The sequence below is a fragment of the Triticum aestivum genome, chromosome 2D, assembly GCF_018294505.1.
Source record: "Triticum aestivum cultivar Chinese Spring chromosome 2D, IWGSC CS RefSeq v2.1, whole genome shotgun sequence".
NCBI classification, from domain to species: Eukaryota; Viridiplantae; Streptophyta; class Magnoliopsida; order Poales; family Poaceae; genus Triticum; species Triticum aestivum.
The window spans coordinates 392,863,258-392,882,569 of NC_057799.1; positions in this window are offsets into that span (position 1 = coordinate 392,863,258).

The window sequence follows — 19,312 nt, forward strand, 5'->3', positions numbered from 1 at the left end:
GCTTGCATACTCTTTGTTGCCTATTGCATTAATTTCGGTCTCACCGAAATATGAAATCGGTCCCACCGAGTTTGCTTGGCCAACTCTCTGTTTTTGCTTACCCTAACCCTAGCACATCGGTCCCACTGAGTTGATCATGTCGGTCCCACCGAAATGCCTAACGGTCACATTATGAACCAAATTGGTCCGACCGAGTTTTATAATTCAGTCCCACCGAGTTTGGTGATTTGTGTGTAACGGTTAGATTTTGTGTGGAGGCTATATATACCCCTCCACCCACTCTTCATTCGTGGAGAGAGCCATCAAAACATGCCTACACTTCCAACATACATTTTCTGAGAGAGAACCACCTACACTTGTGTTGAGTTCAAGATATTCCATTCCAACCACATAAATCTTGATCTCTAGCCTTCCCCAAGTTGCTTTCCACTCAAATCATCTTCATACCAAATCCAATCCTATGAGAGAGAGTTGAGTGTTGGGGAGACTATCATTTGAAGCACAAGAGCAAGGAGTTCATCATCAACACACCATCTATTACCTCTTAGAGAGTGGTGTCTCCTAGATTGGCTAGGTGTCACTTGGGAGTCTCCGTCAAGATTGTGGAGTTGAACCAAGGAGTTTGTACGGGCAAGGAGATCGCCTACTTCGTGAATATCTACCCTAGCGAGGCAAGTCCTTCGTGGGCGATGGCCATGGTGGGATAGACAAGGTTGCTTCTTCGTGGACCCTTCGTGGGTGGAGCCCTCCGTGGACTCGCGCAAGCGTTACCCTTCGTAGGTTGAAGTCTCCATCAACGTGGATGTACGATAGCACCACCTATTGGAACCACGGTTAAAAAATCTCCGTGTCTCTATTGCATTTGCACACTCCAATCCCATCCCTTTACATTCTTGCAACTTGCATGATTTACTTTCCGCTGCTCATATACTCTTATCATGCCTGCTTGATATGTATTGTGAATTTTTGAACTTCTGCTAAAACTCCACTTCAGCTTAAAGAATTTAAAAACTGCAACTTTTCATGCTAAGAGTCTATTCACCCCCCTCTAGACACCTCTTCTCGATCCTTTCAATTGGTATTAGAGCTTTAGTCTCCATTTCTTTGGTTTAAACACCTTTGGAGGAAGATGGATGAGTCTACATTGGGGAGTCTTAGACATAGAGTGCCTATACTTGATGGAGAGTACTTTCATGAGTGGAAAATGAGATGCTTGAGATTTTCAATGAATATCATTTGACCAAGTACATTACTACTCCTTGTGCTCGCATTGTTGATCCCTTGCATCACACACCCGATGAGGATCTTGACATGATTCGCAATCTTACAACTATCAATCTTATTGTAAAAGGATTGCCTAGAAATTTGATTGCTAGCTTACCTACTCTAGATAGAGATGAACATTAGAATTCATAGAGATGAACATTGTTACGGTCATACTTCTAATGAATCACTCTCTCTAGGAATTGATCCATCATATGATAATGTTGAACATGGATACTATGATGAGAATTATGATAGTGACTATGATCTTGATGATGCAATGAGACACTTTGGTCTTATGGCTAATCTTCGCGTCTACATGGCTGGAGGAAAGGAATGGGTCCTTGATAGTGGATGTACTGATCGTATGACCGGAGACAAAGACATGTTTCGTGAGCTTGCTGAAAATGACGGCCCTCGAAAGTATGTCACTTTCGGTGATAACTCAAAGGGTAAGGTGGTTGGACTTGGTAAGGTGGCCATCTCACATGATAGCTCCATACAAAAATGTTATGCTCATTGAATCGCTTGGCTACAATATACTTTTCGTATCTAGACTTGCTGAGTTTGGTTTCAACGTCCTATTTATTGAAATAGATTGCCAAGTGCTTCGTAGAGATAATCATAAAATGGTCTTTACCGGTATCCGTAGAGGTGATCTTTACATTGTTGATTTCACTAAAAAGGCTCAACCTAGAACTTGCTTTATTGCTAAATCTTCGAAAGGATGGTTGTGGCATAGAAGGTTAGGTCATGTGGGCATGCGAAATCTTGATAAGCTTATTAAGGGTGATCATATCCTTGGAGTAAAAGATGTTATATTTGACAAGGATAGACTTTGTAGTGCTTGTCAAGCAGGAAACCAAGTTGGAGGAAGCCACCCTGTGAAGAACATTATGACCACGAGAAGACCGCTCGAGCTACTTCTTATGGATCTCTTTGGTCCCAATGCCTATAAGAGTCTCGGTGGTAACTCATTTGGCCTAGTTATAGTTGATGATTTTTCAAGATTTATGTGGGTGTTCTTTCTTGATGATAAATCTCAGGTCCAAAAGATCTTCAAGAGCTTCGCTAGGAAGGCCCAAAATCAATTTGAAGTGAAGATCAAGAAGGTTCGCAGCGACAATGGAACGGAGTTCTAGAACGCAAATGTGGACACCTTTCTTGACGAAGAAGGGATTTCACACGAGTTCTCGGCTACGTACACGCCTCAACAAAATGGAGTTGTTGAGAGGAAGAATCGAACTCTTATTGAGATGGCAAGAACGATGCTTGATGAGTGCAAGACTCCAAAACACTTTTGGGCGGAAGCGGTTGAGACAGCTTGTCATGCAACAAATCGCTTGTATCTTCACAAGCTACTCAGCAAGACGGCATATGAGCTCCTCACCGGTAACAAACCCCAAGTTGGATACTTTCGAGTATTTGGCTCAAAGTGTTACATTCTTGATAAGCATCATCGTTCTAAATTTGCTCCTAAATCTCATGAGGGTTTCCTACTTGGTTATGGCTCAAACTCTCACACTTACCGTGTCTACAACAGTTTCACCCGAAAGGTTGAAGAGACGGTAGATGTGAAGTTTGATGAATCTAACGGCTCGCAAGTAGAGCAATTGCCAATTGATGTAGGGGATAAAGACCCTTCGGAAGCAATCCAAGACTTGTCTATTGGAAAGATTCGACCAAAGGAGGTGAAGGAGAGTACCTCGTCCGTCCAAGTGGAGGCTTCCACCTCACGACAAGGTGAACCAAGAGTCGACATGGAAGCATCCACGAGTGGGACACATCAAGATGAAGAAAACGAGGAAGTACACCAAGATGAACCTCATCAACCTCCTTCTCCACCACGACAAGAGAAGGACAACGTCAACAATGAAGAAGGCCAAGAAGAAGGACAAGATGAAGAAGATGTTCCACCCCGACCCAAGGAAAAGCTCCCACGAGTTCGAGCAAGAGTCTCAAGAGATCATCCCGTCGAACAAATCTTCAATGATATTCAAACCGGGAGAATCACTCGCTCTAAAACTCGTTTGGCTAATTTTTGTGAACATTATTCATTCATCTCTAGTATTGAACCTATGAAGGTTGAAGAAGCATTGGAAGATCCGAATTGGATAAACTCCATGCATGAAGAGCTACACAACTTTGAGATAAATCAAGTGTGGACATTGGTCGAGAAGCCCGACAACAACCACAACATCATTGGCACCAAATGGGTGTTTAGCAACAAGCAAGATGAAGATGGTCAAGTCGTCCGCAACAAAGCTCGTCTAGTCGCCCAAGGCTACACTCAAGTCGAAGGTATGGACTACGGTGAGACATATGCCCCCGTTGCTAGACTTGAGTCCATCCACATCTTACTTGCCTATGCTAATCACCATGATATCACTTCATACCAAATGGACATTAAAAGTGCTTTTCTAAACGGTGAAATTGAGGAGGAAGTTTATGTTAAACAACCTCCCGGCTTTGTCAATCCTAAGAAACCCGATTATGTTTACAAACTTCACAAAGATCTTTATGGTCTTAAACAAGCTCCTAGAGCATGGTATAAATGCTTAACCAAGTTCCTTATTGAAAAAGGCTTTGATATTGGAAAGATAGACTCTACTGTTTTTACTAAAAGGGTTAATGGTGAGTTATTTGTATGCCAAATTTATGTTGATGATATCATATTTGGCTCAACTAACCCTCATTTTAGTGAGAAGTTTGGAAAGCTAATGTCAGAGAAGTTTGAGATGTCTATGATGAGTGAACTCAAGTTCTTTCTTGATTTGCAAATCAAGCAAACTAAGGAAGGCACCTTTGTCTCTCAAACAAAGTACACCAAGGACTTATTCAAGAAGTTCAACATGCAAGAAGCAAAGGTATGAAAACTCCCATGCCTACTAGTGGACATCTTGATTTGACTAAGGATGGTAAACCGTTTGATCAAAAGGTTTATCGCTCTATGATTGGATCGTTGTTATATCTATGTGCCTCTCATCCCGATATTATGCTAGGTGTGTGCATGTGTGCACGATATCAAGCGACCCCCAAAGAATGTCATCTTAAGGCTGTGAAAAGGATAGTAAGATACTTAATACATACACAAAAATTTGGCATTTGGTATCCTAAGAGGTCCTCTTTTGATCTTGTTGGCTATTCCGACTCGGACTATGCCGGAGACAAGGTTGATAGAAAGTCCACTTCATTTACTTGTCAATTTCTTGGTAGATCTCTTGTGTCTTGGTCTTCCAAGAAACAAAACTCGGTATCCTTATCCACCGCCGAAGCGGAATACATTGCCGCCGGTTCATGTTGTGTTCAATTACTTTGGATGACCCAAACTCTTAAAGATTATGGGATCAATGTGAAACATGTTCCATTGCTTTGTGACAATGAAAGTGCTATTAAGATTGCTCACAACCCCGTGCAACATTCTCAAACTAAGCATATTGAAGTTCGTCATCATTTCATTTGAGATCATGTTGCTAAAGGGGACATTGATCTTAAGCATGTTCGTACTGATAAGCAATTGGCGGATATATTCGCCAAACCGCTTGATGAGAAAGTCTTTTGCCGTTTGAGAGGAGAATTGAACATCATTGATGCTTCAAACTTGGAGTAGGAACTCCATTTGGATACATGCAAGGCATGAATCTATGACTAATCCTTGATACTTCTCTTATGATGATACTCATATGTCTTGGATATATTTGCACCCTTGCATGTTATCTAACCCTTGTAGGTACTTGGATGAATCTAAATCTATGAGATTGCAACCCACTCGCATCTTGAGCAATCTCTACATCACCAAGTCTCTACAGAATGGTGGTTGATGACAAGGAAGCATGAAATCCTTCAACATATCCTTTGAAAAATTATATATATCAAATTTCATTTGGTATCAAGTTTCATGATCGTCATTTTGGATACACAAGTGCTCTTCCTTGCAAAAACTAACCCATGTAGGTAGATGAACTCACTTCCAAAGTGGTGCTCCCGACTCTTGATGAGCTACATCAACCTCGAGCAACTCACACAAGTTCAACTACATGACTAGGATCAACACCACCACCCAAGGTATGTCATTCCATCTTAGAGAAGCTTAACCTCAAGTGATAGGTCAAAGCAACTCAACAAGATGAGAATACATCAAATGCTTAAACGAAAAGTGGTAACCCCATTTTGAGCTTAAATGATGAGTATGACTTATGATCAAGTGTTCTCACTTGACTCCTTAGTCAATATACTCTAACATAGGTGACTTTGTCACCGCCCAATTCTAGATGAAGTTCTCTAGTGTTTCTTTGAGTTTTTGCATTTTGCCCTTTGCATATTTATTCCCTTTCCTTTATAAAAAAAACTTCATCTAGATTTTCTTTTCTCTGTTTTGTTCTGCATTCCCTGCATCCAATTCCTTGCAAATTCTTCAGTTAATTCCTTGAAAATCTTTGTGAGATCTTATTTGCCTAGTGAGCTGAGGTGACAAGTGTTCTCTCTGTGTTGAACTCGGTCACACCGGTCTGCCATTTTCGGTCAAACCGACACCTTTCGGTTCTACCGAAGTAAACAACTCGGTGTCACCGATTTCTACATAGAAAAGACCATTTGCCACTTGTTCCTGCATTTTTGTTCCAGCTCCACTCGATGATCCCTGTCCTCTACCAGCATCACACTCTATATGATGCTTTGCTCTGTGACTCAAGGACCAAACCTATTTTGACTCACACTCAAGAAGAACCCTTCTTGGAAATTGATGTCAAAGGGGGAGAGAGAGATCGCATCAAAGCTTAATTCTTAAAAAGGGGGAAGAGAGAATACTTCAAATAGGAAGGAAGAGAGAAATCACATAAAAGCCCCAGATGCTTGGTATTCAAAGAGGAGAGAAGTCACATGTCTTTAGAGGGGAAAAGACATGTTCATGTTTGCTTATTTGGTTTGCTTTGATTCTCTTTGCTCTAATTTCTGTTCCCTATCTTCTCCCAGTATCCCATACAAGATTCAGGGGGAGCAAGACATCTAATGGAAGAAAATCTTTGAATTCATTGCATATCTTTACCTTTTGGGGACATGTCTATATCTAATAGAGTATCCAGTGTTCACACTCTACATGCCATCCCAATCTTGGTACTCTTGTGGTTCCTTTTGTTTGCTCTGGCTAGTAGATGTATCTGTGTTATCTAACCTTGTTTACTCAGGTTCATCCCTTTCTAAGCCAACTCAAGACCACAAGGTAAGTATATGCATCACACTCATGTGCATGAGGATTTCTTGCTTATGTACATACTGTTTGCAAGAAGGACTCATGAGCATGAAGGTACATTTCCTACACTTACATCATTTGCTCTAATGCATATAGCCAAGATACATGTAACACATTGCTTACTCTGTCATGCTTATGCATTCACATGCTCTTATATTCCATGTTTACATGATTGCATACATATAGGGGGAGCCTATGCATGTTACGTGTCTTTCCAAAGCTTTACTTGTTATTCTCTATATCTTTATCTAAAGCTTTGATGTATGTTGTCATCAATTACCAAAAAGGGGGAGATTGAAAGCACAAGTGCTCCCTGGGTGATTTTGGTAATTAATGTCAACATATCTCTTGCTGGACTAATGCTTTCATCTAGTATGCTTCAGATAAGTTCAACAATGGAGTGGCATGGACTAGAGGATGTGGAACCCCTTCAAGATGATAAGGACAAAGGATTGGCTCAAGCTCAAAGCTCATGACTCTACATTTTTCATTTTAGTGATCCAAGATCACATTGAGTCCATAGGAAAGCCAATACTATTAAGAGGGGATGAGGTGTTGCTCAATGGCTTGCTTGCTCAAAGTGCTTAGTGATATGCTCCAAAGCCCTCAACCACTTTCTCACATCCACATTTGTCCCAAACCAAAAGTCAAACTCGGCCCCACCGAAACTTTCTATCCGGCACCACCGAGTTCTCTTGACATAGCCACTGCCAGAAACCCTAATCAATTCGGTCTCACTGATGGGATCTCGGTCTCACCGAGATGGGCTTGCAAACTCTTTGTTGCCTATTGCATTAATTTTGGTCTCACCGAAATATGAAATCGGTCCCACCGAGTTTGCTTGGCCAACTCTCTGTTTTGCTTATTACCCAAATCGGTCCCACCGAGTTTGTGTAATCGGTCCAACCGAGATAAGGCTTTACCCTAACCCTGGCACATCGCTCCCACCGAAATGCCTAACGGTCACATTATGAACCAAATCGGTCCGACCGAGTTTTATAATTCGGTCCCACTGAGTTTGGTGATTTGTGTGTGACGGTTAGATTTTGTGTGGAGGCTATATATACCCCTCCACCCACTCTTCATTCGTGGAGAGAGCCCTTAGAACATGCCTACACTTCCAACATACATTTTCTGAGAGAGAACCACCTACACTTGTGTTGAGGTCAAGATATTCCATTCCAACCACATAAATCTTGATCTCTAGCCTTCCCCAAGTTGCTTTCCACTCAAATCATCTTTCTACCAAATCCAATCCTATTAGAGAGAGTTGAGTGTTGGGGAGACTATCATTTGAAGCACAAGAGCAAGGAATTCATCATCAACACACCATCTATTACCTCTTGGAGAGTGGTGTCTCCTAGATTGGCTAGGTGTCACTTGGGAGCCTCTGTCAAGATTGTGGAGTTGAACCAAGGAGTTTGTACGGGCAAGGAGATCGCCTACTTTGTGAAGATATACCCTAGTGAGGCAAGTCCTTCGTGGGTGATGGCCATGGTGGGATAGACAAGGTTGCTTCTTCGTGGACCCTTCGTGGGTGGAGCCCTCCGTGGACTCGCACAACCATTACCCTTCGTGGTTGAAGTCTCCATCAACGTGGATGTACGATAGCACCACCTATCGGAACCACGGATAAAAAATCTCTGTGTCTCTATTGCGTTTGCACACTCCAATCCCATCCCTTTACATTCTTGCAACTTGCATGATTTACTTTCTGCTGCTCATATACTCTTATCATGCTTGCTTGATATGTATTGTGAATGTTTGAACTTGTGCTAAAACTCCACTTCAACTTAAAGAATTTAAAAACTGCAACTTTTCTTGCTAATAGTCTATTCACCCCGCTCTAGACACCTCTTCTCGATCCTTTCATGGCTGCTACTTTATCATGAGAAATTTTATGAGAAAGAATTGATGTTATGATGCTAGGAGAAGTGATTGAAATTGTCATTGATAAAACTTGTGCACTTTGCTACCATCCACACTTCATAAATTATTTCTTTTATCATTTACCTACTCGAAGACGAGTAGGAATTAAGCTTGGGGATGCTGATACGTCTCCAACGTATCTATAATTTATGAAGTATTCTTGCTGTTATATTATCATTCTTGGATGTTTTACAATCATTTTGTAGCAACTTTATATCATTTTTTGGGACTAACCTATTGATCCAGTGCCCAGTGCCAGTTGCTGTTTTTTGCTTGTTTTTACATCGCAGGAAATCAATAGCAAACGGAGTCCAAATACCGCGAAATTTTTGTGGATTTTTTATGGACCAGAAGACTCCCGATGGGCCAGAGAAGCACCTAGGGGTGCCCCGAGGGGGGCGCAACCCACCTGGGCGCGCCAAGCGCGCCCTAGTGGGTTGTGCCCGCGTCAGTGGCCTCCCGCACCCCCTCTTTGCCCTATAAAGTCCCAAATATTCCAAAAACCCTCGGGGTAACCCTAGATCAGAAGTTACGCCGCTGCAAGCCTCTGTATCCATGAAAACAAATCTAGACCCCGTTCCGACATCCTGCCGGAGGGGGGAATCATCACCGGTGGCCATCTTCATCATCCCGGCGACCACCACGACGAGAGGGAGTAGTCCACCCTCGGGGCTGAGGGTTTGTACCAGTAGCTATGTGTTTAATCTCACTCTCTCTCTCTCTCGTGTTCTTGAGATGTTATGATCTTGATGTATCGCGGGCTTTGTTAATATAGTCGGATCATATTGTGTTTTCCCCTCTCTATCTTGTTGTGATGAATTTAGTTTTCCCTTTGAGATTTCATTCTTGTGGGACTGAATACTTTTATGGATTTGAAAACACTTGATGTATGTCTTGCAAATGAATACTCGTGGTGACAATGGGGTATTATTTTGATTCACCTGATATATGTTTTGGCACTCAACTCGCGGATTCCCGAGGTGACATTGGGGTAATCTACGCATAGGGGTTGATGCACTTTCTTGTCTTTGTTTCTCGGGTAGAAATCTTGGGGCACTCTTTTAGGTTCCTTGTGTTGGATTGAGTATTATGAATCTGAAATTATTTGGCGTTATTTTAGTACAAACTCTTGGATAGATCGATCGGAAAGAATAGCTTCGAGGTGGTTTCGTACCCTACAAACGATTTCTTCTTATGTTCTCCGCTAGATAGGAACTTTGGAGTGATTCTTCATCATACGTTGAGGGATGGTTATATGATCCAATTATATTAGCATTGTTGAGAGATTGCACTAGCGAAAGTACAGACCCTAGGCCTCATTTTCTAGCACTGCAATACCGTTTGTGCTCACTTTTGTTACTTGCTACCTTGCTGTTTTTTATTTATTTAGATTATAAAATTATATTTCTACCATCCATATTAAACTTTTATCACCATCTCTTCGCCGAACTAGTGCACCTATACAATTTGCCATTGTATTGGGTGTGTTGGGGACACAAGAGATTTCTTGTATTTGGTTGCAGGGTTGTTTGAGAGAGACCATCTTCATCCTACACCTCCCTCGGATTGATAAACCTTAGGTCATCCACTTGAGGGAAAATTGCTACTGCCCTACAAAACTCTGCACTTGGAGGCCCAAAACGTGTCTACAAGAATAAAGTTGCGTAGTAGACATCATTGGGCAATTGAGAAAACTTCAAATAATCATGACGATATCCAGGCAATGATCATTATATAGGCATCACGTCCAAGATTAGTAGACCGACTCGTACCTGCATCTACTACTATTACTCCACACATCGACCGCTATCCAGCATGCATCTAGTGTATTAAGTTCATGGAGAAACGGAATAATGCAATAAGAACGATGAAATGATGTAGACAAGATCTATATATGTAGAAATAGACCCCATCTTGTTATCCTTAATAGCAACGATACAATCCATTTGTCATTGGGATCAAGCACCGTAAGATTGAACCCATCACAAAGCACCTCTTCCCATTTCAAGATAAATAGATCAAGTTGGCCAAACAAAACCCAAATATCGGAGAAGAAATACGAGGCTATAAGCAATCAAGCATATAAGATATCATAGAAGACTCAAATAACATTCATGGATAAAAAGATAGATCTGATCATAAACTCAAAGTTCATCGGATCCCAACAAACACACCGCAAAAAGAATTACATCATATGGATCTCTAAGAGACCATTGTATTGAGAATCAAACGAGAGAGAGGAAGCCATCTAGCTACTAACTACGGACCCGTAGGTCTACAAAGAACTACTCACGCATCATCGGAGAGGCACCAATGGACATGATGCACCCCTCCGTGATGTTGTCTGGATTGGCTCTGGTGGTTCTGGAACTTGCGGCGGCTGGAATTGATTTTCGTCGACTCCCCTAGGGTTTCTGGAATATTGGGGTATTTATAGAGCAAAGAGGCGGTTCAGGAGGCACCCGAGGTGGGCACAACCCACCAGGGCGCTCCTGGGCCTCCAGGCGCGCCCTGGTGGGTTGTGCTCCCCTCGGAGCACCCCAGGTGCTTCTTCGGCCCACTGGATGTCTTCTGGTCCATAAAAAATCCACAAAAAGTTTCGCTACGTTTGGACTCCGTTTGGTATTGATTTCCTGTGATGTAAAAAACATGCAAAAAAAACAGCAACTGACACTTGGCACTATGTCAATAGGTTACTACCAAAAAATGATATAAAATGACTATAAAATCTCCCTAATAATAAAGCACGGATTGACTTTGTCGGGTTCGCCGTCACAATACGCTTCTTCACGTGAATTTACGCTTCCACTTTGAATTTAAAATGTATACGCGAGGTGGTACTAGTAAAATTTGGTACGTCGCACGCTGGGCTCGCTCGCGCTATTGATCCTTTTATTACGGGCCTTCTCTTACATTGATCCTTTTATTATGGGCCTTCTCTTATGGGCCGTCTAGTATTGAAAAGAAAAACTCCTGAAAGCGCACGCACACGCGGACATCTCCTTCTTCTTCCTCTCAACACGCACGAACTCCTCCTGACGAGCGTTGGCTGCCGCCGATCTGGACTCTCCAGCTCCCGTGCTCCCCTCCCCCCATCTCGCACTGCTAAGGAAGGGCATGGCCCTGCGAGCGGCCGCAGGAGGGCTCGCGTCCGCTGCCACGGCCACCTCCCAATGTCCGAGTTGCTGCTCCCGTGTCGTGATTGGAGACCGTGTCCTTCTCCAACTGCAATCAATGGATTTCCCTACCCGGATTTGAGTCGCCTGGTATAAGAAGGAAGGGTCCTCGGCCGGAATCTCCATCAGGTTGCGTCCTTGGACCAGAAGCTCCATCAAATCCCATCGAATTTGCATTTTTTTCAAAACATCCAATGTCGCCGCCGAGTTCGCTGGAGGAAGAAACGCCGAGTTCGCCGGAGGAACAAGAACGTCCGTCCAACCGTCCAATGTCGCTGGCGGCGGCTACACCAGAGGTATATATCCCCTTGATATTCATTGGATGTAATTCCCTGTTTTAGATGTTGTTTCTGTCCCCTGCCTCTGACTACGCAACAAGGGATGGAACCTGAGGCACAGCCGCTACGGTGCTGAGAAGGAGGCGGCTGTGGCACCCGACAAATGCTGGACTCAGCTTTGATGCTCACTTAGGGCGGCCACACACATGACTCTGCCCAAGATTCAACTGCAGTTGGCTCGGATAAAAAGGATTGCAACATTGGCAGTACTGTTGATAGGATGGTTAGTTTTGGAAGGGGAATAGTAGTATGAGCAGAGATTGAAAACAAGGCTCCAGTGAAAACACTCTTGCTCAACCAATTTAAGCTCAGCGTCAGCTGTTGATTAAACATTGGATATACTCCCCCAAATGACATCGTTGCACTACACTGGACTTGACGACGAGGGGATCCGGCTAGTTGTCTGATGGCACTTCCACATGTATAAGCTTTGTATGTCCCTCCTTTTTCTGCATCTTTGTTTCCAAAGGTCAAGAAAGTATGTCTCATCTTTTTCTTCAGAATTTCTTGCATGAGACTGACCATTGTTTCTTCTTTTTCTTTAGGAGCTTAGGTTGTATTTCTGAGGGGAGCATACTTATTACTACCTTAATTGGGTTTGACTTTTGGCTACTGTATTGCTGTCACAACTTACCAGCGAAATAGAAAGAGAGTCATGTCTGAAAAGGTATTCTGCTTCAGCTGTATGCTTGCTGAGCATTTATTTTTCTATCCAAGTATTACTAGACTCTACCAAGTTTTATAATGACATAACATTAACTTGTTATAGGATATGTACCGAGTAATGAGTATGTACAGAAGTGCTGGTTCTTGGTTCTTACATGGAGGTGAGTAACCATGAGGTGAGCAATTATGGGCTGCAAACGTTGCTGCTGCCCATCACCTGGTCCAATTCAAGCACAACCAGTAGGCTGCCTTGAATAAAGGAGTTCTCAAAGATGATGTCTTTTAGCACGACCATTTTTATTGATTTAGTTTCTGTACAATTTTGGAGCATCCAAACTTGGAAAGTTTCATCCTTCAAGTTAAATTAGGACAATCCATTCATTAATTTCAGCAAAAAATATTGGCACTGTTCTTCCCATTTTTATTCACATTCGTAGAAATATAGGTTTAATGATGGCTCTGCAATTTTCCTATTAGTATGCATGAATTTTCTTTTTGATTGCTCACCCTGGTACTTTTTGTAGTAAGATCATAAATGACAATTATAACGGTGGCGATTTTTACCATCAATTCCTTATTTTTCACTTCTCTCACACTCATGATAGGTTGATATATATTTCCAGTTATCTTTACATCTTCAGTATGTCGATGTAGCTCCAATCCCATGATACAATCCATTTTCTGCAGCCCATCTTATGTACGCAGATGGGGCGATACATTCATGAGCTTGCCACTATGCTTAACTAGCTTGTTCAACTTCTCTTGTGAGATCAAATTACTTTGATGTGAATTTTCATAGCTCTTTGTGCTCTTTCCTTCTTGCTGAACCAATGTTTCCTCATGAGGTGAAGAATGTTTCCTTGGGACACGGTGAAAATTCTAGAGGACATGACTGGTGTCCCTTCAAATGCATGTAGCTTCTAATATGTATTATGTAACCTTACTGATGGTATTTATAGCAGACCTAAAATTTCAACAACTCTACCGTAAGTGCATAGGTGGGTGTGTTTATGGATGTGACCATTTAGCAACTGAAATGTTGCTGCTAATAGGTTGTTGTGATTTTTTTACAGTTGTTAATGCATTTAACTTTTTTCGTTGTTGTGCATTTAATTTTGGTGGTAAAGATTTTGTGATCCAGCCCCATGATGTCTTGAGAAGGATCTGCCATCGTGCTCTTCTCAGTTGCTGACGAGACCTTCTGATGCATGCGGTCACCTTTGTTCCCGGTATTATAGTCATGAAGAAGCTTTCGTTCACATTTTAATTTGCCTAACCAGCCCTAGAAGCATCCAATCTCGCCTCTGACGCATTGCCGGAACACCTTCCGCCGTCCGTACGTGCTCCACACTTCGCCAGAACTTCTTCTGCAGGTTTTCCATTTGAGGCATGTACTAAAGCTAACCTTGCAAGAGGCATGCAATATAAGCATGATTTTCAATAGATTATCTTCTGTTCTGTTGTGCTAGGCTATGCGATGAAGCTGATATAATTGCTAGAAATCAGAAGACGAACAATGGAATAGTTAGTGACCAGTGAACCTTGAGCCCATGGAATAGCCCTTTATCACAAATAGCAGAACTCTGTTCTGTCTAGATCTTTTGGTTGTCCATCGGATCGGGCCTGTGCATTGCACAATAGCATGCAAGGCAGTTGGGAATCAAGTGCATCATCACGGTGACACAACTGATCTACAACAAGAGAACCCATCCACAGTAAAAGAAAATACATAGTATCCAATCCATCACATCCTAATTAAACCCCAAACAGATGTTCTTGCCTTGATCAAGCGTGTAAGCTACAGTATTTTTTTCTTCTGATAAGGCACTTCATATATGTCATAGTATCGGTAGTATGGTTCACACACTGGTGTACGAAAGATGGAAACAACACTATCAAACTTAACCAAAGGAATAAAGGGCATACTACAGTGTGATGTGGTGTCGTAGGACGCAGGCTGGACATTTTGCTAATGCCATGCATCAATGAGAAACTTGCACACGCACCCCTCGCCTTCCTTTGTTCTAGGCCTCCCCGTCTTGCCTCACTCCTATCTGGCGGTCATTGATTTCGACGGGGAATATGCAAGGAGGCTGGGGAATAGCTGCTAGTACGGGTTGTGGGCATGCTCGGACCAGGAGGAGACAGAAGTTGTTGCGGCTGCCATGTGCAATGGAGGCTGGATACGATGGTCAGCGGGATGGGATGCAGCGGCTCGCAGGGGTAGCGCCTTCGGCGGCAGGCGCTGGGGAAATGAATTCTACTTGTGTGCTGGAGTCAGTTGCATGCTAACTGGACAATGCGTTAGCTTGTTCTGTACTTACTCTGTAGCTACCAGTGATCGAAGTTGGAAGCTCAATGTAAGCTACACAGTTACCTTCTTTACTTGTGTTGGTTTTTCCATGCGTGATTCTTTGGGGCGTAGGAATTTTACTAAAGCTAGCTTGATTTCAACAAGAATTTGAACAATTCTCTGGTCTGGTCTAAAAGATACATATTTGGGTAGATAGGTTCAGTGATTGAAAATATTGCATGTTATCATTGGTGAATATAAGTTCATGGATAAATAAAAGTGGAAGATCATGGGGAAATTTGCTATCAATTTGTAATTTGTTACTCTGATGTATTCTATTGTCGACAAAATTATATAGTCAAACGAGGCATGTAGCACATGTATTCAGTCTAGAATGATCTTTTGGTGAGGATAATCATGAATTCTCTTGGGTTCTGTCCTGATATTTGGCAGTTGTACAATATCGTATCCATTATTTGTTTGAAATATGATATCTCCATTGTTACTGTAGAATATCATGCGATTATTTATTTGAAATATGACAACTTCATTGTCACTATAGAATATCATGTCCATTATTTATTTGAAATATGACATCTCCATTGTTACCACTGGAGCTGAAAAATATATTTCACAACTACCTAAATAAATCTATTTTGTCATCTATTACTGACTTTTTGACTCCCAGGTCCAAAGAAATAAGTTCTACAAGTGCAACCTTATGTTTGTATCAGGTGTACTGCTCTAAATTGCTTAAACGATCAGGTGTCCTGCTATATGGACCTCCAGGCACTGGGAAGGTAGGTGTACTGACTTTTATACTTTGTCTTAATTGAGTTTTCATTCCCATTTTTCAAAAGTTAGTTGTATCCAGCAACAAGATAATACATGCTAACTAGGATGTTTTCTTTTGAATTTTTAGACATTACTTGCGAAAGCAGTAGCAACTGAGTGCTCATTAAACTTTCTTAGCATAAAAGGTCCAGAACTGATAAACATGTATGTTGGAGAGTCGGAGAGGAATACCAGGGACATCTTTGATAAGGTATATCCATCTGCACAAGCCATGTATGTAATTGCCATGAAATATGCACATATACTCGGGTTTTCAGTTTTCACTATCCATTTCACGCTAGATCAGCATGCCCATGAGTAATTTTCTTCGATGAGCTTGATTCCCTTGCTCCTGCATGAGGGTCCTCTGCAGATTTTGGAGATGTGATGGATAAATGGTTCCTCAGGTATAATTAACGTCATCAATGAGGTGGTTACTGGTGTCTCAGTTTTCCCTCTTTTTTTACACACGCCTCTGTTTTCCCTCTTATTTTCAGTGTTAAATGTTAAGAGCAAGCTAATTCAGTTTCCCTTTTTCTCTCATTACTAGCACAAATGCCCGATGGAGATGCATATGTTTGGCATTCTATCATTAAACATACACGTGCGCTGGCTTGCAGTACTACATTTTGTGATTGTGTAGTATCCACACCACTACTAATGCTTAAGTTTGTTGCCTTGCCGTGTAATTGTGTCATATGCACACCAATACTAATGCTCTATGCTCTCGCCTGAGAGCACGTGCTGTGCTTTGTATCATCTAAAAAAGATGTAAACTTTGTAGTAGAAACAGACTTTAGCACTGTGATCCAGTATGTATTGAGTAGTGGATTAATGTATGTATTTGGTGTGCTTGCAACTGCTTATTTATTGCTTGCACCAGAAATACCAATAAGTTACTATTGAAAATACAAATATACTATCAGGAAAATGTAAAAACACACACGCATTGGTCTCAAATAGCTCAAATGCTCTGCTGCTACCGCCCTCCCCTAAGAGCATTCAACCCTAGGCGGAGCTGCTTCTGCACCCTGAACACTCAATCCTATGATAAAGCTGGTTCTGCATCCCATCATTTTATCCCATTGCAATGCACGGGCTTAAATTGTCTTTATTTATCAGTTCAGTTTAGTAGCGCATCTTCTCATGATCGCATCTATCATTTATTTCACGAAAGAAACATTTATGCAGTTTTTGGGTTTGTCGTGCAGTTCATAGGAATCTATCATGAGCCGATTGATTACCCGCTTTTTTATTTGTATCACTACCATTGGCTTCATCTACATGCATAGATGTATAATGTGGATGTAAAAACCAAGTTTTGTATTAGTATCGTTCTTAATTCTCAAGAGCAAATCGGAGAATATGTTGTCAATGTGAACTTAAATACTCAAGCATATCAACAAGCAACCATGTCTTTCAAAATATCAATGCTAAAATAAGTTATCCCTACCCCATTATGCTCAATCATTGATCCATTCATGAAACACACTCGCATATTAGCTACACCAAATGCTCAAGTACGATCATAGTACCCCCTAGTTGGTGCTTTATAAGAGAAGATGGGGACTCAAATTAAAAATAAAAATTGCATAAAGTTAAAGAAAGGCCCTTCACGGAGGGAAGTAGGGATTTGTAGAGGTGCCAGAGCTCAAAGCGAAAAACATAGAGATAAAAACATTTTGGGAGGAATGCTTTTCCCACCAACGAAAACGACTTAGAGTTCCCCACTAGGCGGCTCCCAAAAGAAAATAAAGTTTATTCCTTTTTCCACCATACTTTCACTTTCCATGGCTAACCGTATCCACGGGTGCCTTCCATACCAACACTTTCCAAGGAATTTATTATTTGACAACATAAAGTAAATTCTTTTTTTTTCATTTCGGGACTGGGCATACCTAATACCTTTGCCTTACTCTCGTGCAATGACAAGTGAATAAACACTCATCGTGAGAATAACACATCTAGCATGGAAAATATCGGCCATCCCTCACCGCCTCGCGAGCGGTACGAGCACACAAAAGAGAAATTTATTTTGAAAATTAGAGATGGCACATACAAATTTGCTTAGAACGGCAAAAGAATACCGCATATTGATACGTCTCCAATGTATCTATAATTTTTTATTGTTCCATGCTATTATATTATCTGTTTTGGATGTTTAATGGGCTTAATTATGCTCTTTTATATTATTTTTGGGACTAACCTATTAACCGGAGGCCAGTGCCAGTTTCTGTTTTTTGCCTATTTTAGAGTTTCACAGAAAAGGAATACCAAACGGAGTCCAAACGGAATGAAACCTTCGCGATGATCTTTCTTGGACCAAAAGCAAACCAGAAGACTTGGAGTTGAAGTCTGGAACGCCACGAGGCGGCCACGAGCCAGGAGGGCGCGCCCAGGGGGGTAGGCGCGCCCCCACCCTCGTGGGCCCCTCGTAGCTCCACCGACGTACTTCTTTCGCCTATATATACTCTTATACCCTAGATCGATCAGGGAGAGCCACGAAACCACTTTTCCACTGCCGCGACCTTCTGTACCCATGAGATCCCATCTTGGGGCTTTTTCCGGCAATCTGCCGGAGGGGGAATCGATCATGGAGGGCATCTACATCAACACCATTGCCTCTCCGATGAAGCGTGAGTAGTTTACCACAGACCTTCGGGGCCATAGTTATTAGCTATATGGCTTCTTCTCTCTCTTTGATTCTCAATACAAAGTTCTCCTCGATGTTCTTGGAGATCTATTTGATGTAATACTCTTTTGCGGTGTGTTTGCCGAGATCCGACGAATTGTGGATTTATGAACAAGATTATCAATGAATATTATTTGGTTCTTCTCTGAACTCTTATATGCATGATTTGATATCTTTGCAAGTATCTTCGAATTATCGGTTTAGTTTGGCCTACTAGATTGATCTTTCTTGCAATGGGAGAAGTGCTTAGCTTTGGGTTCAATCTTGCGGTGTCCTTTCCCAGTGATAGTAGGGGCAGCAAGGCACATATTGTATTGTTTCCATTGAGGATAAAAAGATGGGGTTTATATCATATTGCTTGAGTTTATCCCTCTACATCATGTCATCTTGCTTAATGCGTTACCCTGTTCTTATGAATTTAATACTCTAGATGCATGCTGGATAGCGGTCGATGGGTGGAGCAATAGTAGTAGATGCAGAATTGTTTCGGTCTATGTTGAGGATATAGACCTTAGAGTCACCTGCCAGGAGGGGCCGGGTTACTCTAATGGTCATTACCAGAAACCCGGAGCCAAGCTTGAAGACGGTGGGCCAGAGATGGGCTTAAGACCCGGATATGACTTAAGGCCCGTAGTTACAATCATTATTATGGTAGAACTTGTAGTGCAAGGCAAATATGATTGAGAGTCCGTGCCAGACACTCTTATGAGCCGGCCGGGACTCTGAGGGCTGCTGGGCGTCAGCCTCCCTATATAAAGGGACGACCCGGCAGCGGTTTAGGGACAAGAACAATCTCATCGAGAGCCGGGCATAGCAGTTTAGCTCCCTGGCGATCGTAACCCTAATCAATACCACCTCAACTGGATGTAGACT